This window comes from Bos indicus, chromosome 26, assembly GCF_029378745.1.
Source record: "Bos indicus isolate NIAB-ARS_2022 breed Sahiwal x Tharparkar chromosome 26, NIAB-ARS_B.indTharparkar_mat_pri_1.0, whole genome shotgun sequence".
Taxonomy (NCBI): domain Eukaryota; kingdom Metazoa; phylum Chordata; class Mammalia; order Artiodactyla; family Bovidae; genus Bos; species Bos indicus.
The window spans coordinates 29,532,873-29,558,169 of NC_091785.1; the positions used below are offsets into that span (position 1 = coordinate 29,532,873).

Consider the following 25,297-nt stretch of genomic DNA (forward strand, 5'->3'; position numbering starts at 1 on the left):
GAGTTTCAGCTTTAGCATCAGTTCCTTCCAATGAACACACAGGATTGATCTCCTTTAGGATGGACTGGTTGGATCTCCTTGCAGTCCAAGAGGCTCTCAAGAGTCTTCTCCAATACCAGAGCTCAAAAGCATCAATTCCTTGGGGCTCAGCTTTCTTTATAGTCCAACTCTCACATCCATACATGACTACTGGAAAAACCATAGCCTTGACTAGACGGACCTTTGTTGGCAAAGTAATGTCTCTACTTTTTAATATGCTGTCTAGGTTGGTCATAGCTTGTCTTCCAAGGAGCAAGCGTCTTTTAATTTCATGGCTGCAATCATCATCTACAGTGGTTTTGGAGCCCAAAAAAATAAAGTCAGCCACTATTTCCACTGTTTCCCCATCTATTTGCCATGAAGTGATGGGACAAGATGCCATGATCTTCATTTTCTGAATGTTGAGCTTTAAGCCAACTTTTTCACTCTCCTCTTTCAATTTCATCAAGAGGCTCTTTAGTTCTTCTATGCTTTCTGCCATAAGAGTAGTGTTATCTGCATATCTGAGGTTATTGATGTTTCTGATGGCAATCTTGATTCCAGCTTGTGCTTCTTCCAGCCCAGTGTTTCTCATGATGTACTCTGCATAGAAGTTAAATAAACTGGGTGACAATATACAGCCTTGATGTACTCCTTTTCCTATTTGGAACCAGACTGTTGTTCCATGTCCAGTTCTAACTGTTGCTTCCTGACCTGCATATAGGTTTCTCAAGAGGCAGGTCAGGTGGTCTGGTATTTCCATCTCTTTCACAGTTTTCCACAATTTATTGTGATCCACACAGTCAAAGGCTTTGGCATAGTCAATAAAGCAGAAATAGATCTTTTCCTGGAACTCTCTTGCTTTTCAATGATCCAGAGGATATTGGCAATTTGATCTCTGGTTCCTCTGCCTTTTCTAAAACCAGCTTGAACATCTGGAAGTTGACAGTTCACGTATTGGCTTGGAGAATTTTGAGCATTACTTTACTAGCGTGTGAGATGAGTGCAATTGTGCAGTAGTTTGAGCATTCTTTGGCGTTGCCTTTCTTTGGGATTGGAATGAAAACTGACCTTTTCCAGTCCTGTGGCCACTGCTGAGTTTTCCAAATTTGCTGACATATGAGTGCAGCACTTTCACAGCATCATCTTTTAGGATTCCTATCATCCAGAAGTAATTGCTGCTAATATTTTGTACTGTATAATTTCAGATTTCTTTTCAAAACATAATGACCTTTTTTGATTATTTTGTTTTGAAAGGTATCAAATAGCCATTTTATTTTTCCCAGCGTATTGAGATATAATTGACAAATAAAAATTGTATATATTTGAGACATATAACATGATATTTTATATACATATATATTGCAAAGTGATTAACAAGCTAAATTAACACATCTCTCAACTTAGTCACCATTGTGTGTGTGTGTATGTATTGCAAACACGAACTCCGGGAGTCGGTGATGGACAGGGAGGCCTGGCGTGCTGCAATTCATGGAGTCGCAAAGAGTTCGGACACGACTGAGCGACTGAACTGAACTGAACTGAATATTTTTTCTCCTGTAGGAATTTTCAACTATACAGTTCAGCATTATTATCTACAGTCAGTATGCCATACATTAACTTCCCAGAAATTATTCGTCTTATAGATGAAAGTTTGTACCCTCCTACATTCCAGTATGTGCCTTTTAAGGACTGGAGGATGGAATCAAGACCTTCCTTAATGTGACCCTTATCTGTGCATCTCAGAATGGAGCGGATCCTCAACAGGGGAAATATTACATCCTGTGAGAAATATGGGCCTACAAAGTAGTCACCGTGGAAGAGCAATCACTAAGGGGGTGGGGTGGGGAGATTCAGTAGTACATTGAGGTCCACACTCCTAAGAACAGGTTGCTCACCAGAACTCATTGCGTGTTTTTTCTTAACTATACCAACAGTTTATTTGTCATTCTTTAAAAAATTGTATTATTGGAGTATAATTTCTTTACAATACTGTACAACAAAGTGAATCAACTGTATGTATACATATATCCCCTCCCTCTTGAACCTCCCTTTCATCTCACCCTCTCACCTCTCTCTGCTCAGAGAACCAGGCTGAGAAACCCATGCTATTGTATGGCAGCTTCCCCCTAGCTAGCTATTTTATGCATGGTAGTATATATATGCCAGTGCTACTCTCCTAATTTGTTCCCCCTCTCCTTCCCCTCTGTGTCCACATGTCTGTTCTCCACGTCTGCATCTCTAAATATCTCTGCTGCAATTGCTGCCTACACCTTTGTGGCAACAAAGATTCTGATTCTCAAGGTTATAGGAAAAAATTACCTAACATACTCCTGAGGCACAACAAAGGGGTTAGTTCACACACAGTGTAAGCTAAGGGTCCTTAAATCCTATAAATCAACCATTTCATGAGGGAGGTCTCTAGCCAGAGGACAATGATTTGAGGTTCTTTGGAAGAAGAAATTTATGAATATGAGTTGGGTAGCCCACCCCTACAAAAGTATACCCATTGACCAAAAAAATGGAAAAAAGAAAAAAAAAACCTGAGTAGCAGGACAGGAAATAATAACAACAAAAAACTGAAGGAAAGGTCCACAATATGACCCAATTTAAAACACAAAATTTCCTAAAAGAATTAATAACACACAAGACAAAAAGGTACCCCTGGTTTTGTGTCTCTACAATATGGGTTCTGAACTATCTTTAACATCTGATGAAATGCAGTAATTGGCAAACATTTGCAGCCTTAATCAATATGGGGGCTCAAATTATACTTTGACATTCCATTAAATTTAATGAAGGTGCTTCCTACAATATTATAGGACTTCCTAAATGTAAAATAGATAAAGTGAGATGCCTTATCCTAACCATTAGAACTATTGCCTGGCCTAAATTTCCCATGGACATATCACTCCTTACCCTATTATATTCCATAGTGAGCATGGACACTCTGACTCAATGAATAATAAAATTAAATTAAGTCTTAGGCACCTATAAATTGGTTTGACAAAATGAGATCCTATGGGCCATCTCTCCTGTTAAAAGAGTTAGTATGGCCCAATCTAAATTAAAACAGGGTCTTCAAGGGTTGAACTCTATTATGCCAGAGCTATCTAGAGAAGGGAGGCCCTAAACCTGCAATCTTCCTTACCCAACTACCTATTACGTCTTCGATCATGGACACAGCATCCTAAAAACCTAGTACATCTACTGAGGCTTCTTTGCTACAAGATGGAGACAAATCTGAACCCTCTGTTCCACCTGTGACCTCCTCTGTCTTAGGTCCCTTGCCAGATGGCTTGGTACTTGATGAGATCGCTCCCCTCTCTCAGACCCCTTGACACCTGGGAAGCCCCCTGCAATATACTGGGTGAAGAGCAATTGAAGATCACTCACTTTGTAGACAATATCATCACCACCAACATCATGGAACCCAGTAAAATGTTGCTGGTCTTCATCCCCTAAGCATGACATCCCTGATAAAGGATGGCACCCAAGTGTTAGCACCACTTGTCAAAATTTACTAGTTTCACTAGTCCAGCCATTCAGCACTGTACACAACTGGCCAACAATAAACATCATCTTTACCATGTTATTTTTTTTCTACAAATTGTTGAGCTGTTGCTAATGGTCTGGCATCTGGTCTTGCCAAAGGCCAAGGCTTCCCACTTTGGGCTAAAAAACTGAAAACTTCTTGCCTCACAAATACCAAAATACAAATCAACATGCCAATCCTTCACAGTTTAGAAAGTCATAATGTGCTTTAGCTAATAAAGATTCCAAAAACTCCTGCTATGAACCACATTTACTTAACATAAGAAAATATGTAAGCTCAACAAACTTATTGAAAGCAGAAATTATATTTGAGTAACATTCATTAATATGTAAATAATTTATATATATTAGAAGATATACATTTCAATCTGTATTAATAATACATAAGAGCTTCAGACTGAATGAAATACCTCTGCACTTGGTAAGTGACTTGATTTAAAGGGGAAAACCATATGCTGAAGGAAAGAAGAAAGCTGATTGGCTTTTCTATCTCCTTCCCTGAGCATATGAACTTGCCCTCTTCCCTCCCCATTGTGAACAACCTCTGTCACATATAAAGTGGATGTTGACTGGAAGCCTGAAAATGAGTTAAAATCTCTACCTGTTTATATATGATTTTACTGTAATAATTAAATGAATTTTGATTTTCAAGTTCTTATTCTCCAGCCTACTGACAAAAGATCTTATTCTGAAAGCCAGCAGGGAGGGCTAACAATGGTTTTTACAGATTTCAATATTTCAAAATGTGTCATTATTCTAGGAAAAATAGTAGGGTTTACCAAGTACATTGTTCTGGGGGGAGTGCCCTTTGTTAGCACACTCAGTAGATAAAGTAGGTATTTTCTGTTTTGTCTTCTATATTTATATTCTACCCTCCTATTCCTACATGTACAAGCAGTAGAGATTCAAGCTAATTAGCTATGGGCTCTGATTAATAGCTCTTGGGGTTAAGAAGTTCAGCATCTTATTGGTTTGGGGTTAAAATCTAGGTAATATCTTTTCTTCATGTTGTTTTAGGTAGCTGTTTATGTGAACCTTGGCTTTGGCTCTTTAAAATCAGCTTGCATCAGGTAAGAATCAGCAATAGACACAAACTCCATCAGTGTGAAAAACTCCTAGATGCAGGTCCTGTGGGATGCACTCAGCTGACATGCTATGCTCTTCAACTCTGATGACACTCCTTATATTTGTTACTCATCACATTTGTTCAGTTTATAGTGTTTGGATACTGCCCATTACCCTAGAGAATGTCTTAAGACATAGATGTATTTTCCTTCATGATGATAAAAGAAATATAATCTCCACATACCCAGCACACTTCTCATTAAAAAGCAGTTTGTCCTTGAACTGAGCATGATATTATTCTTTTTCATAAACAAATCTATTTTAAGCCACGGCCGATAGTCGTGTCTCTCATCTTACTATTATATATTCATCCAAGGTAAAGCTTTTCTCTCCACTTGAATAAAGACAAATATCTTTTCATATTTAGTTGGCAGCTATTTGACATTAAAAAAAACAATCATAGCTAGTTACCTGTGGCTGGTGAATTATCAGATTAGGTCATCCTGGAAGCTGAATTTCTACTGAGAGAGGACCAGAAGGGAAAGGTGACTGGAACTGTCCTTTGTGCTGTTACAGCCAGGTTAAGGGCAGGGTTCTAACTGTTCCCAAACAGTGATGGCTTTGGACTGGCTTGGGCAGAGACTGTGCTAATCTTGTGGGTCCTTTGGGGACACTTGATGCCAAGGGAGGACAGAGAGCCTCCATGCTTAACGCAAATCTGAGAGTGTTTTTCATTTAATATGATTCATTAACTTTGATTCATTCATCAAATTTGGATACCTACTCTGTCCCATGCACTGTTCCAAATGTTGAAGCAGCAAGCAAAACCAATTCTAGTCTATAGCTTTTGTAAAGCTGGTATCCCAGTTAGGGAGACAGAAAATTAACACCAAGGAAATTAAATCTGAAGTCCAGGGCAACTAAAATTACCTGTTCCTGTCCCTTCACCCCTTGTAAAAGAAAAGAAGCTATTTTGGGGGAAGACCAGGTTACTTCTCTTTATTCTCATTCTGCTTTCTCCTTCTCTTTCTTTTTTCCCCCTCCCACTTTTTTTTTTTTTTTTTTTTTTGGCAGAGTAGAACAATAATACTTAGATTTAAGAGAATTTGGGGGATCTACACAGGATTTTCAAAACATTTTGCCATTAAATAATATTTATATATCATGCATATATAGTCAAGCACTGTAATTATTAGCTAGCTTTTCCTGGGTACTTAATATATTTAGAAATTTTTGAGTGTCTTAAATATCTTATTTTATAAGCACTATAGCCTTAACCTAACCCACTCCAGTGTTCTTGCCTGGAGAATCCCAGGGACAGCAGAGCCTGGTGGGCTGCCGTCTATGGGGTTGCACAGAGTTGAACACAACTGAAGCGACTTAGCAGCAGCAGCAGCAGCCTTAACCTGGGTCCCATTATTATTTCCATTTTAAAGATAAGGAACCTCAATTTAAAAGAGATAATATCCAGTGTATTCAGTTAATAAGTGATAGAACCAGTCCCTGAATCTGGCATCAGAGTTTGCATTTCTGACACTGCCTTGCTATGCACCATGACCATGATATTAAAAAAAAGATTTATATTTATTACTGAAAAGAAAACTTACATAAGGACATAACATCTGAGTACAGTTATTTTTATGAAGAATTCACCTGACCTTCAGTTCAGTTCAGTTTAGTTGTTCAGTCATGTCCAACTCTGCAACCCCATGGCCTGCAGCACGCCAGGCCTTCCTGTCCATTACCAACTCCTGGAGTTTACTCAAACTTATGTCCACTGAGTTGGTGATGCCATCCAGTCATCTCGTCCTCTGTTGTCCACTTCTTCTCCTGCCTTCAGTCTTTCCCAGCATCAGGGTCTTTTCAAATGAGTCAGTTTTTAGCATCAGGTGGCCAAAGATTTGGAGTTTCGGCTTCAACATCAGTCTTTCCAATGAATATTCAGGACTGATTTCCTTTAGGATGGACTGGTTGGATCTCCATGCTGTCCAAGGGACTCTCAAGAGTCTTCTCCAACACCACAGTTCAAAAGCATCAGTTCTTCAGCACTCAGCTTTCTTTATAGTCCAACTCTTACATCCATACATGACTACTAGAAAAACCAGACAGAGCCTTGACTAGATGGACCTTTATTGGCAAAGTAATGTCTGCTTTTTAATATGCTGTCTAGGTTGGTCACAACTTTTCTTCCAAGGAGTAAGCATCTTTTAATTTCATGGCTGCAGTCACCATCTGCAGTGATTTTGGAGCCCCAAAAATTAAAGTCTGCTTATTTTTTTTTTAATTTACTCTATACTGGTAGATGTTTTGTCAAAAACTACTGCTGGATCCAACATCATGCATTCAGGAGCCCAGGACCAAGACATCAGCAATATGATGGTCTCCAGTTCCTAGTCCAGATTTACGCTCCAGACATTCAAGAGCTTATCTATGTCAGTCATTGTTAGTAAGTTGTTCATAAGCCATTTTACAAATGCTCTTCAAACACCTATACAGAATAAATAAATTTAATTCCCTCTCTACCTTTTAATAGCAGTAGTGTTCTGAAACCATCACCCCCTGAAGCTTGGTGGAGTGAAGAAAATGACCATGGAAAACAACCATCAGGTGAGAAAGGGTGCTTAACATGGATTCCAAGATCTTGAGTGATTTGAGAATCCCCTGAAATGAACTGCAGAAATCTTCCAACTTGTGCAATGCCTGCTACAGAAAGAAGATCTATAGCTTTCAAATTATTTTTAAAGGGTATATCTCCCATAAGATATATCTCACAGATTTTGGCTCCGTGTCTAAGTTACTAACATTTAGGAGAAATTAACTTGACCACTCAACACATTAGTTTCCCCAATATCATATTGACTGATTGAAAGTCACTCAGTCATGTCCAACTCTTTGTGACCCCATAAACTATACAGTCCATGGAATTCTCCAGGCCAGAATACTGGAGTGGGTAGCCTTTCTCTTCTCAAGGGGATCTTCCCAACCCAGGGATCAAACACAGGTCTTCCACATTGCAGGCAGATTCTTTACCAGCTGAGTCACAAGGGAAGCCCAAAAAATATCATATTGGAATAACATAATTCCCACCTAGTTCAGTTCAGTTCAGTCACTCAGTCCTGTCCGAATCTTTTCAATCCCATGAATCACAGCATGCCAGGCCTCTCTGTCCATCACTAACTCCTGGAGTTCACTCAAACTCATGTCCATCAAGTTGGTGATGCCATCCAGCCATCTCATCCTCTGTCATCCCCTTCTCCTCCTGCCCCCAATCCCTCCCAGCATCAGAGTCTTTTCCAATGAGTCAACTCTTCGCATGAGGTGGCCAAAGTATTGGAGTTTCAGCTTTAGCATCAGTCCTTCCAATGAACACCCAGGACTGATCTCCTTTAGAATGGAGGGGCTGGATCTCTTTGCAGTCCAAGGGACTCTCAAGAGTCTTTCCCAACACCACAGTTCAAAAGCATCAATTCTGCAGTGCTCAGCTTTCTTCACAGTCCAACTCTCACATCCATACATGACCACAGGAAAAACCATAGCCTTGACTAGACAAACCTTTTTTGGCAAAGTAATGTCTCTGCTTTTGAATATGCTATCTAGGTTGGTCATAACTTTCCTTCCAAGGAGAAAGCATCTTTTAATTTCATGGCTGCAATCACCATCTGCAAAGATTTTGGAGCCCCCCCCCCCAAAAAAATAAAGTCTGACACTGTTTCCACAGTTTCCCCATCTATTTCCCATGAAGTGATGGGACCAGATGCTATGATCTTAGTTTTCTGAATGTTGAGCTTTAAGCCAACTTTTTCACTCTCCTCTTTCACTTTTATCAAGAGGCTTTTGAGTTCCTCTTCACTTTCTGCCATAAGGGTGGTGTCATCTGCATATCTGAGGTTATTGATATTTCTCCCGGCAATCTTGAGTCCAGCTTGTGCTACTTCCAGCCCAGCGTTTCTCATGATGTACTCTGCATAGAAGTTAAATAGCAGGGTGACAATATACAGCCTTGACGTACTCCTTTTCCTATTTGGAACCAATCTGTTGTTTCATGTCCAGTTCTAACTGCTGCTTCCTGACCTGCATATAGGTTCTTTCAAAAGAATGAAAATCCAGTAAAGATGTATAATCACAAACTCTCATTACTGATCCCAACTTCCGTCTGTGAAGCTTCTGAGAGTTCAGTGAGGGTGCTTCAGGGTGTAAGCTCTGTTTTTTCTGTCTTTTAAAGTTCCTATTTTAATATGTTCCATATACCCATCTCTGTAGATATTTTAGTATTTTGTACTTAAGATTTTCTGAACATTGTTGTACCTGTTCCCAAACACCAATAAAATTTTAATTTGAGAATAAGTGTAAACAACAAGTACTGCACTTTAGCCCATAAACTTTTGGATGGGATTTAGAGTGAAAAGGCAAATTCTTTAAGGACAAATGACAAACAGTAACTTTCAACCAGATTAAAATATGCCCATAAGTGTTACCTTAAACCTAAGTAGCTCTTCTAAGGAAACAAGCAATGCTTGGTGGCTTCTGGGAAATATCTTCTAGTACTATTTTTTTTAATCCAGGAAATGAAATTTAAAATAATGTACTTTTATTTTCCTCCCTCTCTGCCTAACATAAGTAATAATAATTAAGAGAAATTCTTTTAGACTCCAGCAGGCACTAAGTACACTGTACCATCACCATTCCCTTCCAGCCTCACTATGTGTTCATACACAGAGGACAATTTTAAAATTTTACTTTAAAGGCTTTTAAAAACACTATTAAAACTGCATCATCTTGAGGTCAATTTAAGTTCAAGCAGTGGTGTGTCCCTTCGAGTGTAAAGCTTGCCCTGTGGAGAGTGACTTCACTAGAAACCCCAGCCCTGCCTCATCATCTCTCTCTGAATAAAGATAATCAACAATTAGGATAACCAGATTTAGCTAATGAGAAGACAGGATGCCCAGTTAAATTTTAATTTCAAATAAGCAGCAAATAATTTTTTAGTATAAGTATTACCCAGTGGGGCTTTCCTGGTAGCTCAGCCAGCAATGTAGGAGACCCCAGTTCGATTCCTGGATCAGGAGGATCCCCTGGAGAAGGGATACGCTACTCACTCCAGTGTTCTTGGGCTTCCATGCTGGCTCAGTTGGTAAAGAATCTGCCTGCCAGTGCAGGAGATGTAAGAGACTCGGATTAGATCCCTGGATCGGGAAGATCCCCTGGAGAAGGACATGGCAACCCACTCCACTATTCTTGCCTGGAGAATTAGATGGACAGAGGAGCCTGGCGGGCTATAGTCCATGGGTTTGCAAAGAGTCGGACACGACTGAACGACTAAGCATAGCACAGCATGATAACTATTGCAAGGGACATAGTTACACTGAAAAAGTATATGTAACTAATCTGAAATTAAAATTTTAACTTGGATACTGTATTTTACCAGCAACCCTACCAATAATGTGCGAGTACACTATAAAGTACTCAACATTAGGGGATCCATGTCCTGACTTATTCCCTGAGAAAAGGCCAGAAATGTGAACATTACATAAACTGTAAAACGTTAAGGCCAGAAACAGAAATATCCCTTTATTATTATTCATGCATACCTCCCAGAATAGAGATGATATATGGAGAAGGCAATGGCACCCCACTCCAGTACTCTCGCCTGGCAAATCCCATGGACGGAGGAGCCTGGTAGGCTACAGTCCGTGGGGTTGCTAAGAGTCAGGCATGACTGAGCGACTTCACTTTCACTTTTCACTTTCATGCATTGGAGAAGGAAATGGCAACCCACTCCAGTGTTCTTGCCTGGAGAATCCCAGGGACAGGGGAGCCTGGTGGGCTGCCGTCTATGGGGTCGCACAGAATCGGACACGACTGAAGCAACTTAGCAGTAGCAGGAGGAAGTTGTTTTGCTATTGAATTGGGTGACACAGTGGTAAAGAATCTGCCTGCCAATGCAGGAGGAGCAAGAAACGCAGATTCGATCCCTGGGTCAGCAACCCTCTCCAGTATCCTTGCCTGGAAAATTCTATGGACAGAGGAGCTTGGTGGGCTACAGTCCATTGGATCACAAAGAGCTGGACACAACTGAGCACACACACACACAGCTTGTGAACATTAAACTAAATTCTTACAACAAAGGGGAAAAATCATTTTTTGCATTAACACATAAACCTTCCAAAATCTGGTTGAGAAAATCAGTTCTCTGTACCCTGCCTCCCCTCAACCATTTAGATACTAGTAACACTGGTTATAACCTTGAGTTGATTTAATAAGAAACACAATACAGACAAAGAAATCTAAACAAATTAAATGAATCTATTATTTCAATGCACAATGGATTTTAGTTTTGCCCCAAGTAGGAATTATACTTCATTATTATTAAATATGTCAGCAATATATTCCCTCCAAAAAGCAAAAATATTTCCTCTTATTTTTCCATCTTACTCAAAATCCCTTACCACTTATTTTATGAGTCGCAGGAGGCCTAATTGCTGCTTTTCATTGTTACAAATTTGGAAACCCAAGGCAGCATTTTGCTAAATGGATTTTGTACATGTAGAGTTGTTAAGCATTTAACACAGAAACACAAACACACACATACACATATGCACATTGAGGAAAAAATGTTCCTGGCATTGCCGGGGTCCAGCCCCGGCTGATCCAGGGTATTCGAAGCAGGGACAGCGTCAGCGAGGATCAGGATACAATAGCTTCGATTAGATATTAATTAGAGATGTAAAGAGTAATAGAATGAGGATAGCTCAGCAGGAAAATTCAGTGGAGAAAAGAGGCTGAGTAGCTTGGTTTACGCGGGAGACCAATAAAACTTCAAGACAAGAAGTTTGCACCACTTACGTAGGCCACAGGCGTCCTTCCGTTCTCCCGAAGGAGAGGAGACACTGAGGCCTCCCCAGTTGGATCTTAGAAGCCCAGGCATAATTAGTAAGCATGGCGGGTTCCACGCTCCAGATGGAGACTCAGCCAGAGTGAGAGAGAGAGCGACATGGGGAGACCAGTATTTTGAGAAACTGATCCCAATTCTTTATTTTCCATGGTCTACTTTTATACACTGAGATGTTATGCAAAAGTCACACAGGGTCAGCAGTCCTGACTTTTATCAAAGTCAGGTGCTTCATACAAATGTATACAGAGGTCTTAGGTGTGTTACATCATCTTCTGGCCAGGGGGCCTGCTGACAATTTATGACCCTCTCCTTGTGACAGTGGTCAGTCAACCAGGACACTTATTTCTCCAGGGGTGATTATTCTTAAAACAGACGCCACCCAAATAAAGTTACATTCCTATAGGGTGAGGGTATAGTGGGTTTTAGTTAAGGAAAGAATTTACTCAGCCTAAGGTCTAACATGATTAATATCAAAGGTTAATACTTATTTCTTCTATATATTCATTAATGTGTGTAAGGGCAGGGGATGTGGAGACTTAGCAACAAACATTGGCTCAACAAATGAAAAACCCTTCACCAATACAATTTCTAATCAGCCCATTATACTTATACTAACAGTTTTCTAACTTTTCTAAGGAACCTGTTTTTAGAAGGTTTAAAGCATCTCGTGCCTCTCACAGTTGGGAGGCTGTGAGCAATCACATGTGGCCGGACAAGCCTGTCAGTCAGGCTAGAGAACCTTCAGAGGAGTTTGTAGGTTAAAAGACTCTTGTCACACCCAGGAGTTTTTATTAACTGGAGCTCTAGGTTAACTCCTTCTCCAAAAGAGGTGGTGGGGGACAGCCCCCCATAAAGTCAGAGGTGTAGGTGGGAGCACAAAGTAGTAAAGCAGGCAGGCTCTGGTTATGGGGGTAGATGCTCGAGGATTTCCAGGGGGACTCCTGAGGCTCGATCCCACCTTTGCGTATGTCGAGCCTCCTTCCTCATGACCTTTGCCATGGGCAGAGTGCCTCACTCTGGCCCCCAACATGGCATGATTCTTCTCTTGTAAGTAATGCTCAGAAGTAGAACTAACAAGGCTTTATGAAGGGAGCCATCCAAGTTCCTGCTCCTATTAGCTTCATGCTCTTTCACATTGAATGGCATAGTTGACAAGCTGACTTATTATTCTGTCTTCCTTTCCTCTCTCTCACATAACTCTCAGTTTTGAGAAGCATATTAATAAATGTAATACAGAGAAAAATTATGAGATGGAAGTTGGGTTGAGTGTCTTGAAACTTCTTGCTTACTCCTTTTCCTTACTCACTGGGGTTTTTGGATCATAATCAATTTTCACTCTATCATTCATGTGCTAAACTTTCTTTTTGAATTTGGGGAGAACTAAGAGGCTGTCTTGGAAAAACTGAACAAAACGGTTGCAGAGAATAGCTGAATTTGAGGACCTGGGATTTTGGAAATTATTTATCAAAGCAGGGTTTTGTATAATACATTCTCAGACTGATTTGAGAGGAGGATTATGAGACTTAAATGTGATAAGACATGTGAAATACTATACACTATAAACATGATAGCCATAAAAGGCTTTATAAATTCTAGATATTATTAAGGGCAAGTGCATCCCTCTTGTATATGAAGTTCTGTAAATTCTGCAAGGGGAGAGAGAAGGGACACAAACTCTTTAGGAGAGATCTAAACTTCAACAGCAAATTTACAATCTCACAGGATTGGTAGCAATGCTAAAGAATCAAAAATGGTGGCCCAGATGAGAGTGTATAGTAAAAAAGGAATGTGAATTTGATGAGGCTTTCCCTCCTTCCTATCTTGTATATCTCTAGACAGCACTGCTTGAAAGAGTACTTTGTCACAGATGAGGCAATAATCCTCCTGGCCTTTCCAAAACAATGTCGGCTTTGGAATTTCCTGAACAGATCACCTTAAGGAAATGGCAGCATCTCTATAAGTGGTCTATAAGTGAATTTTCAAGGTGATGAACACTGAGAGCCACAACTCAAATTTCTGTATCTTCTCTTTCCCTCTTCCCTTACAGCCACATCCCAGCTACCCGACAGTAAAAACAAAAAAAGTCCACTGTCTCACTTGAAAACACTGTTGCATTTAGGCAATCACATCAGCCACCTTCTTTTGAGTTTCAGACCTCAGCAAAACTGGAGTATGTTTTCTATTCACTGTCCACCCTCATTCCTTCCATCACCATCTTTGTTCCCCCTGGGATTCCCGAATCCAATATCTTCGTGTTGCCTAGAACCCACTGCTGCAGGTACCACTTTGGTCTCTTCCCATTACATCCCTGCAACAGCAAACTGTTCCATTATCCTCCACTCACTACCAGTTATCATGTATTTTATTCCTTTGGATATGCAACAGAAGTGTTTTGTACCAAATTCTGAAATATTAATAAGAGATGATTTGGGCTGGTACAGAACATAATAAGAAAAGTTAAAGCAAGTGTTCTCTAAGTATTAATATATAAGTGACATATACAATTTTTATGCTTTGTAATTCACTCAACAGCTCTGTGGGGTACTGAGTTTATTCACATTTCATAGGTGATAAAATCTGAGGCTGTCAGGAATTAAACAACTTCCCCAGACCAATATTTTTTAAAACTAGTAGACTAGGAATTTAAGTCCAGTGTGCTTGAATCCAAAGTCTGAGCTATTAGCCATATCATCATTTTAGGTAACCTGTGAATCACTTGGGAATTTTCAAAGAAGTAAACATGAGGGAATAACTCCTTACAGAAGAGAAAGGCAAACCACTTCACTATTCTTGCCTGGAGAGCCCTATGAACAGTATGAAAAGAACATATGCTACAGATAAGAGTGGAGAAATATCTCCAGAAAGAATGAAGAGGCTGAACCAAAGCAAAAGCAATGCGCAGTTGTGGATGTGACTGGTGATGGAAGTAAAGATCAATGCTACAAAGAACAATATTGCATAGGAACCTGGAATGTTAGGTCCATGAATCAAGGAAAAGTAGAAGTGGTCAAACAGGAGATGGCATGAACATGGACATTTTAGGAATCAGTGAATGAAAATGGACGAAAATGGGTGAATTTAATTCAGATGACCATTATATCTACTACTGTGGGCAAGAATTCCTTAGAAGAAATGGAGTAGCCTTCATAGTCAAGAAAAGAGTCTGAAATGCAGTACTTCAGTGCAGTCTCAAAAACGACAAAATGATCTCAGTTCGCTTTCCAGGCAAACCATTCAACATCACAGTAATTCAACACTATGCCCCAACCACTAATGCCAAAGAAGCTGAAGTTGAATGGCTCTTTGAAGACTTTCAAGACCTTCTAGAACTAACACCAAAAAAAAAAGATGTCCTTTTCATCATGGGGGACTGAAATGAAAAAGTAGGAAGTCAAGAGATCAGTTCAGTTCAGTCAGTAAGTCGTATCCAACTCTTTGCAACCCCATGGATTGCAGCATGCCAGGCTATCTGTCCATCACCAACTCCCAGAGCTTGCTCAAACTCATGTCTATTGAGTCAGTGATGCCATCCAATCATCTCATCCTAGATCATCCCCTTTTCCTCCTGCCTTAAATCCTTCCCAGCATCAGGGTCTTTACTAATGAGTCAGGTCTTTACTAATGAGTCAGCATCAGGTGGCCAAAGTATTGGAGCTTCAGCTTCAGCATGAGTCCTTCCAATGAATATTCAGGACTGAGCTCCATTAGGATGAACTGTTGGATCTCCTTGCAGTCAAAAGGACTCTCAAGAGTCTTCTCCAACACCACAGTTCAAAAGCACCAATTCTTCAGTGCTCAGCTTTCTTTATGGTCCAACTCTCACATCCATACATGACTACTGGAAAAACCATAGTTTTGACTAGACAGAACTTTGTTGGCAAAGTAATGTCTCTGCTTTTTAATATGCTGTCTAGGTTGGTCATAGCTTTTCTTCCAAGGAGCAAACATCTTTTAATTGCATCACTACATTCACCATCTGCAGTGATTTTGGAGCCCAAGAAAATAAAGTCTGTCACTGTTTCCATCGTTTCCCCATCTATTTGCCATGAAGTGATGGGACTGGATACCATGATTCTTTTTTGAATGTTGAGTTTTAAGCCAACATTTCACTCTCCTCCTTCACTTTCAAGAGGCACTTTAGTTCTTTGCTTTCTGCCATAAGAGTGGTGTCATCTGCATAACGGAGGTTATTGATATTTCTCCCAGCAATCTTGATTCCAGCTTGTGCTACATCCAGCCAAGCATTGCGCATGATGTACTCTGCATATAAGTTAAATAAGCAGGGTGACAATATACAGCCTTGACATATTCCATTCCCAGTTTGGAACCAGTCTGTTTTTCCATACCCAATTCTAACTGTTGCTTCTTGACCTGCACACAGATTTCTCAGGAGGCAGGTCAGGTGGTCTCGTATTCCCATCTCTTGAATTTTCCACAGTTTGTTGTGATCTACACATTTAAAGGCTTTGGTGTTGTCAATAAAGCATAAATAGATCTTTTTCTGGAACTCTCTTGCTTTTTCTATGATCCAGTGGATGTTGGCAATTGGATCTCTACTTCCTCTGCCTCTTCTAAATCCAACTTGTACATATGGAGGTTCACGGTTCATGTACTTTTGAAGCCTGGCTTAGAGAACTTTGAGCATTACTTTACTAGTGTGGGAGATGAGTGCAATTGTGTGGTAGTTTGAACATTCTTTGGCATTGCCCTTCTTTGGGATTGGAAAGAAAACTTACCTTTTCCAGTCCTGTTGCCAATGCTGAGTTTTCCAAATTTGCTGGCATGTTGTGTGTGGCACTTTAACAGCATCACCTTTTAAGATTTGAAATAGCTCAACTGGAATTCTTTCACTTCCACTAGCTTTGTTCATAGTGATGCTTCCCAAGGCCCACTTGGCTTCACACTCCAGGATGTCTGGGTCTAGGTGAGTGATCACACCATCATGTTTATCTGGGTCATGAAGATTATTTTGTATAGTTCTTCTGTGTATTGTTGCCACCTCTTAATATCTTCTGCTTCTGTTAGGTCTATACCATTTCTGTCCTTTATCGAGCCCATCTTTGCATGAAATGTTCCCTTGGTATCTCTACTTTTCTTAAAGAGGTCTCTAATCTTTCCCATTTTATTGTTTTCCTCTATTTCTTTGCACTGATCACTTAGGAAGGCTTTCTTATCTCTCTGTGCTATTCTTTGGAAATCTGCATTCAAATTCCTTTTCTCCTTTGCCTTTAGCTTCTCTTCTTTTCTCAGCTATTTGTAAGGTCTCCTCAGACAAACATTTTGCCTTTTTGCATTTCTTTTTCTTGGGAATGGTCTTGATCACTGCCTCCTGTACAATGTCACAAACCTACATCTATAGCTCTTCATGGGTCATGGTGGAGAGTTCTGAAAAACCACAGTCCACTGGAAAAGGGAATGGAAAACCACTTCAGTATTCTTGCATTGAGAACCCCATGAACAGTATGAAAAGTCAAGAGATACCTGGAGTCATAGGCAAGTTTAGCCTTGAAGTACAAAATGAAACTGGGCAATGGCTAACACAAGAGAATGCAATGCTCATAGCAAACACTCACTTCCAAGAACACAAGAGACAACTCTATACCTGGACATCATCAGATGGTTAATACCAAAATCAGATTGCTTATATTCCTTGCAGCCAAAGATGGAGAAGCTCTATACAGTCAGCAAAAGTCAGCAGGAGCTGACTGTGGCTCAGATCATGAACTACTTATTGCCAAATTCAGACTTAAACTGAAGAAAATAGGGAAAATCACTAGACCATTTGGGTATGACCCAAATCAAATCACTTACTATTATACAGTAGAAGTGACAAACACATTCAAGGGATTAGATCTGGTGGATAGACTGCCTGAAGAAATATGGACAGAGGTTCATAGTATTGTAAAGGAGGCTGAGATCAAAACCATCCCCAAGAAGAAGAAATGCAAAAAGGCAAAATGGTTGTCTGAGGAGGCCTTACAAATAATTGGGAAAAGAAGAGAAGCGAAAGGCAAAAGAGAAAAGGAAAGATATACCCATCTGAATGCAGAGTTCCAAAGAATAGCAAGGAGAGATAAGAAAGCATTCCTCGGTGATCAGTGGAAAGAAATAGAGGAAAATAATAGAATGGGAAAGACTAGAGATCTCTTTAAGAAAATTAGAGACACCAAGGGAACATTTTATACAAAAATGGGCACAATAAAGGACAGAAATGGTAGGGACCTAACAGAAGCAGAAGATATTAAGAAGGGTTGGCAAGAATACACAGAAGAACTATACAAAACAGATCTTCATAACCCAGATAACCACAGTGATGTAATCACTTACCTAGAGCAAGACATCCTGGAGTGTGAAGTCAAGTGGGCCTTAGGAAGCACCACTACAAACAAAGTTAGTGAAGGTAATAGAATTCCAGTTGAGCTATTTCAAATCCTAAAAGATGATGCTGTGAAAGTGCTGCACTCAATATGCCAAATTTGGAAAACTCAGCAGTGGCTACAGGACTGGAAAAGGTCAGTTTTCATTCCAATCCCAAAGAAAGGTAATGCCAAAGAATGTTCAAACTACCACACAATTGCACTCATCTCACACGCTAGCAAAGTAATGCTCAAAATTCTCCAAGCCAGGCTTCAAAAGTACATGAACCGTGAACTTCCAGATGTTCAAGTTGGATTTATAAAAGTCAGAGGAACCAGAAATCAAATTGCCAATGTCCGTCAGATCAGAGAAGAAGCAAGAAAGTTCCATTTCTGCTTTATTGACTATGCCAAAGCCTTTGACTGTGTGGATCACAACAATCTATGGAAAATACTTAAAGAGATGGGAATACCAGACCACATTACCTGCGTCTTGAGAAATGTGTATGCAGGTCAAGAAGCAACAGTTAGAAGCAGACACGGAACAACAGACTGGTACTAAATTGGCAAAGGAGTAGTCAAGGCTATACATTATCACCCTGCTTATTTAACTTCTATGCAGAGTACATGATGCTGGGCTGGATTAAGCACAAGCTGAAATCAAGTTTGCTGAGACAAATATCAATAACCTCAGATATGCATATGACACCACCCTTATGGCAGAAAGTAAAGAACTAAAGAGCCTATTGATGAAAGTGAAAGAGGAGAGTGAAAAAGTTGGCTTAAAACTCAACATTCAGAAAACGAAGATCATGGCATCTGGTCCCATCACTTCATGCCAAATAGATGAGGAAACAATGGAAACAGTGACACCTAGGAAAACTATATTCAAACTTTTGATAATCAAAAATATTGAGAAATTCTTTAAGACAGTGAGGAAAAAAAAGACACGATATACGGAGAAGAACAAATCAGCAATCATGGCAACCAGAAGACACTGGAAGTACACATTTAATGTACTGAATGATGAAAAAATAAAAAGTCAACTTAAAATTATATATGCCTTCAAAAAATGAAGATTGTTTTGCATAAATAAAACCAAGAAAGTATGTCACCAGTGGATCCATTCTGTAAGAAATGCTAAAGAAATTTCTTCAAGCAGAAGAAAAATGACAGTAGAGTAACACTCAGATCTTCAGGAATGAAGAATGTTTAAGATCTTTATAACTATTAGACTATTTTCTTTAATTTCTTTAAAATGCATATGACTGCTTAAAATAAAATCATAATATTCTCTTATGGGTTTCTGGGGGAAATATTTTTGAATCACATATTCAACAAGGAGTTTGTTAAGTGGAAAAGACAAGATTTTTATATTTTACAGGGAGCATTAAAATGTTAATTCTAAACATACTGCTAAAATAAAGGACATGGCAGTAGTTTTATCCCAAGAAAACCACTACAAATACAAAAAGCATTTTTTTGTAAAAAGAGTTTAAAAACCAGCTTATGAGGATGTAATTCTTAAAAATTTCCAAATAATCCAAAAGAAGTCAAAAGGGATAGGGGATTTTAAAGGAAAAAAAATTACAGACTTGATACCAAAAAAGCACAATCCATAAAGTTAAAAATTGAAAAATTAGAGTTCATCATAATTAAACATTTTTACAAGGAAAAAGATCCTGTTAAGACGGTGAAATATAAGTGACAAGTTGGAAAATATTTTGAATCACATATTCAACAAGTATGTAGCTTATATTGAAATCTCTCAAAATTCAACAATAATAAAAGAAAAAATCCAATTAGAAAACAAACATGAAGACACATTTTACTGAGAAGCTATACAGGTGGAAAATAAGCACATGAAAAAACGTTTAACATCATGAGCCATTAGGGAAATGAAAATTCAAACCACAATGATATACTACTACATGAGTATATACTGATATAAATAAATTGTGGAATAAATAAATAAGGGATGACTCCTCACAGAAGCCTAATTTGTAAATGTAGACAGAATGAGGGAAATAGAAACTCACTGCTAGAACACCACAGTAATAATTACTATAGGCAATATCTACCAATTATTACTAAAATTAGTGAGTAAAAGTTTGAGAAGAAATAGGATATTTGATAAATCTCAAAGTATTTCTTTCCAAAATATTTAGTAATTTCAAGGGGAAAAACAGTACCTTTGCAGTAAGTAAATCTGAAGACACTGTCTTAACCAAGTAATAAATATTGGGCTTCCCTGTTAGCTCAGACATTAAAGAAACCACCTGCCATGCAGGAGACATGAATTGGATCCCTGAGTTGGGAAGATCTCCTGGAGAAAGGAATGACTATTCACTCCAATATTCTTGCCTGGAGAATTCCATGGACAGAGGAGCCTGGTGGGCAACAGTCCATAGGGTCAAAGATTCGGACTAACACTTTCACTTTTTCACTTTCCAAAAGTTAATATTATCAGTGAAATCATGAAAATATCTTAGGTAGTCTAAAATTATTTCAAATTAGCAAGTTTTTGAAAAAAGAAAGGTGGAAAGGGCAAAAGCTATGAACAAGCAATTTACAAAAGAACAAGTTTGCCAGTTTTCCAACTATGTGTGAAAATATGCCCAGTACAACTAATAATCAGAGAAATCCAAGTTCTTAAATTTATGAGGTACTATTTTAGGTCTGTCAAACTGGCAAAATCTTAAACAGAATGGAACCAGCTACTAATTGTGAGAATATCAATGTAAAGCACCCCCCAAATTTTATTTTTCATTGTAAGTAGAAATGTTAAAAGTAAAAACAAATCAACTTTACCCTGTCTTTTAAAATTAAAAGCCCATGTACTGTTTTACCCATCAGTACCTGTGCTTGAAATCGATCTGATGGAAACTGAAACAATAGGTTGTAAGAATGTAATGGTCATATCTTCAGCTGTATTCATGGCAGTGGTAGTCCAAGAGGTCAACCAAAATCACCACCAAAATCTAAACAAACAAAAACACAACAAATTACTAAAGAATAAACTAACAAAGAAGGAATTAGGCTTCCCTGGGGGCTCAGCTGCTAAAGAGTCTGCCTGCAATGCAGGAGACCCAGGTTCAAACCTGGGTTGGGAAGATCACCTGGAGAAGGAAAGGGCTACCCATTCCAGTATTCTTGCTTGGGAAATCCCATAGACAGAGGGCTGCAGTCCATAGGGTCACAAAATCAGACATAACTGAGCAACTAACACTTTCACTTTCAGGAAACTAGGAGAAATTCATAGACTATTTTTTGAAACAATACCACTGTATTCATTCATTCCTGCCCACCTGTACTGCAACAGGACCTATATCACAGGTGGTTAACAGGGGTTATCTGGACTGGAAAGAATGGTTGATACAGATCAACTGAAACATGGAAATAAGATAACAATAGAATGCATTTTAAAATATCCCCAAAGAAATATAATGTGCCTGAAATAATCTCATATAGGTCAAAAAATACATGTGTATGAATATGTACCTAAAATGGTTGTAAAAATGTCAACAAATGACAATTAGGATTATCTCTGGATGGAAGGATTTTAAGCAAGTTTTTAGGACCTTACACTTTTGTGCCTTATTCAAATTATTCTAAAGAGCATGTGCTAATTATATAAATAGAAAAAATAATGTTGTTTTCACAGTGAGAGGAAAAAAAGAGTCCCAACAGAGGAGAGTGAATTTCAGAGGTGGATGAGTCTTATCAATACAGTCATCCTTCAATCCTCTTAAGTCCAGAAATAGGACACATTTTTCTGACTGAACAGTGGTACATGAGACTATGATTTCCAAGGGAAATTACTAAAACCAGTGTTAGACCCTCCGATTCTATTCTGTTTTATCTTTAAGGAAGTACTTAGTTTTTAATGTCTTTTGTGCCTCAGAGGAATTCTAGACTCTTCTAAACCTTTAAGTAATAATTCTAGACTCTTCTAAACCTTTAAGTAATAATTCTAGACTCTTCTAAACCTTTGAGTAATAAAGTTCATGGAAAAATCAGTTGCTGAGTAAATATGAAAATAAAAGAAATGAAAACAAGTAATATTTGACAATTCAGTAACAGTTTATTAAAAGATATTTTTATGTTTCTTCATTTATTCATCCACTCAAACATATTTTATACCAACTATGTACCAGACACTAAGCTAGTCCCCAGGAAAAATAGGGCAAAAAAGGAGGACCTCAGAGTCCTATGCAAATATGAAGAAATTCTAATTATCTTATAGCAACTTTTAATGTAGTATAATCTATAAAACACTGAATCACTATGCTGTACATCTGAAACTAATATAATATCATAAATCAACTATACTTCTATTAAAAATTAAATTAAAATGCTGTTAAAAATTCCAGATTACGAAAGTAAAAACTAACACATAGAGGAGGTGTAGTTAATTAAACTTGAGTGGAAAGAGAAGGAAGAAAAGGAGGTGATGCTTGACATAAATATTTAAGCCTGAATATGGGTTTGCTGGATAAAGAAATGAGAAAGAAGCATTCCAGACCAAAGGAACAGTACATGCAAAGGTATAGAGCTTGGTGAAACATACTATTCTGAGAAAATATAAGTGACTCAAGAAGGTGAAAACAAAGATTATAAAGTGGATCCATTGACAGATGAATAGATGAAGTTGTGGTACATATATACAATGGAATACTATTCAGTCATAAAAAAGGAACAAATTTGAGTTAGTTGAAATGAGGTGGATAAATCTAGAACCTGTTGTAAAGGGTGAAGTCAGAAAGAGAAACGCAAAACAAATGCCACATGTTAATGCATATGTATGGAATCTAGAAAAATGTTACTGATAAACCTATTTGCAGGGCAGAAATAGAGCTGCAGACGTGGAGGACGGTCCTGTGGACACAGTGGGGGAAGAAGAGGGTGAGATGAATCAAGAGAGTAGCATTGACATATATATACCACCATGTATAAAACTGACAGCTAATGGGAAGATGCTGTATAACACAGGGAGCCCAGCCCCATGCTCTGTGATGACCTAGTGGTATGAGATGGGAGCAGGTGGGAGGGAGACTCAAGAGAGAGGGGAAAGACATATACTTAACAGCTGATTCATGTTGTTATATGGCAGAAACCAATACAACATTGTAAAGCAAAACAGAAATGGTATACCAGATGCAAGAACACCTAGAGTTTGCATAGAATGTTTTTATATTTGATTACTGAAAATAAAGTAATAAGTGCTTTTGAAAGAAAATTATACAAGTAAAGTGATATAATATGAAGACAGAAAGCAGACTTTCTGCTTGGAAAGTATTGATCTCAGTGATCATTAAGAGATCACTGGAGGCCAACTTAGGGAGTTTGAGTTTTAGCCTGTGAAAATCAAAGAACTACTAAAGGAGTTTTTTTAAGGAGAGGCACAATTACATGTGCATTTTAGGAAAATCACCAACATTGTGGAAGATGAATTAGAAATTGGCAAGGCTGGAGCAGAGAGGCCAGCTAGCAAACCATTATATTATTTCTGACAAAAAAAAAAAATGGAGGGGGACTTAAGCAGTGAATGGAGGAGGGGACTCTGCAAAAGGGAGAGAGTGTCATTAAAGTCTAAAATTGATGTGATTTCATGATCAATAAGATGTGGGAGCTGAAAAAGAGAGTGAGATTGAAAAGAAAATCTCTGGCATAAATGATCTAGGAGAAAATGTTGTCATTCACTGAAATGACAAATATGGAAGAAGAAGCAATTTTGAGAGAGAAGTTTAGTAGGACACGTTCAGTCTGCCAAAACTTTCTTTGAAGGTGCAGCAGCAATTAGAAATGTCAAGCAAAGTTTCCTTTTAGATCACAAACCAGCCATTGCTTCCTGGGAAGCAAAAGCATGAAATACAAATCAAGAATGCGGAATATAAGTGGACTTCCAGGTAAAGTGAGATTGGGAAGGATCACTGAAAGAAAAATTAGGAGGAAGAGATGGATGGGACAAGGTGGAGGGGAACGAGGGGAGGCATGAGTGACAAATGAAGCAATTAAACTTTTCACTAGCCTCTGTCCAAACTATCAGGTTGTGAAGTTTTCAAAGTGTTATTTGTAAGAATTGTGTACTTTGGAGGCAGAATGAGTTATTAACCTTCTCTAATTGAAATCTGATTTTCTCTAGAATTCTGTATTTAGCCTAACAGGGTTTCACAGAAGAGTGCAATAAGTTTGGGATGACTGTTTTAATGCTACATGAATGATAACCCAGGTCCCACTACCACCCCTCCTCCATCTCTACTCTATCTAAACCACATAGTCCAGAGCAGAGTCTAGCTTGTAGGCCCCTGAACTTGTCCATAAAGTCTTCCTAAGCAAATAACGGTACTACAAACTGAATGTTAATATCCCTCCAAAATTTTTGTGTTGCAGCCTTGAACCAAAAACATGATCATGCTTGGAGCCTTTGGGAGGTAATTAGCTTTAGATGAAGTCTTAAAGGTAGGGCCCTCTGGATGGGATTGGTAGCCTAATGAGGAGAGATTCAAAAGCTGGTTCACTCTCCTCACGTGTACACAGTAAGTCAGGTGAGCACACAGTGAGATGGTGACCACCTAGAGAGAACAGGAGAAGCCAAGAGAAGGCCCCAAGATGAAATTTACCTTGCTGGCACCTTTATCTTGGACTTCCCAGCCTCCAGAACTGTAAGAAATAAATTTTTGTTGTTTAAGCCACTTTGCCTATGATATTTTGCTATGATGATATGTGGGTATCACAGATGCAAGTTCACCTCACAGAGAATCTGTCCCAATCTGATACATGTCCATGATCATCATCACATGCAATAGGAACATTTAACTGCCTTAATCAAACGTCCTATCCTGGTCCTGAGTCTCCAATAAACCTTCCTGGCCAAGGTTTTAGGAGGGAGGCCAAAAGACATGCCAGAACAGAAAGATTTTGTTAGGGAACAAGCACATCCTCATGAGAGACCAGCTTCTCTTAAAGCCAAAGAGAATGAAAGAATAAGGACCATGATATAAGTTGGGAAAGAAGAGAAAATGGGAATCATATTCCCCGGTTCTTGGCCATATCTGTGTGCAGTTAACCACCTTATGGCATTCCCATAAAACCTACTGGGCATCCACAGCACTTTGGTAGGTATGTCACCACCAAATGGTACGTGATTAAAATTTCAACCAAAGCAGACAAGCCCCATCTGCCAGATTCACTTGTGTCTTGTTGACTTGTAATATGTCAGGGGTCATGTGGGAAATACTGTGCTGCCAACGCACTATGCAATAACAAAAAGGCATAAAGGGCATGATGATATAATTCATGGGACCATGGAACTTATCCATTTATTTATTCTTAACACACAGCTTTATTCCATACACAACTGTCATCTTTATAACACATACTCTAGATAGGTAGGCTACAGTCTGATTTT

The 25,297-nt window shown here is 38.8% G+C and overlaps 1 long non-coding RNA gene across 1 annotated transcript in view; it reads right to left on the reverse strand.

Moving 5' to 3' along the window:
* LOC139179976 (uncharacterized) overlaps positions 1–25,297 on the reverse strand; it is a 418,854-nt gene that overhangs the window by 331,184 nt on the left and 62,373 nt on the right. The window contains exon 6 of the long non-coding RNA XR_011564279.1: positions 20,746–20,867. This is a non-coding gene — a long non-coding RNA (uncharacterized lncRNA). The remainder of the gene's footprint in view (positions 1–20,745; positions 20,868–25,297) is intronic.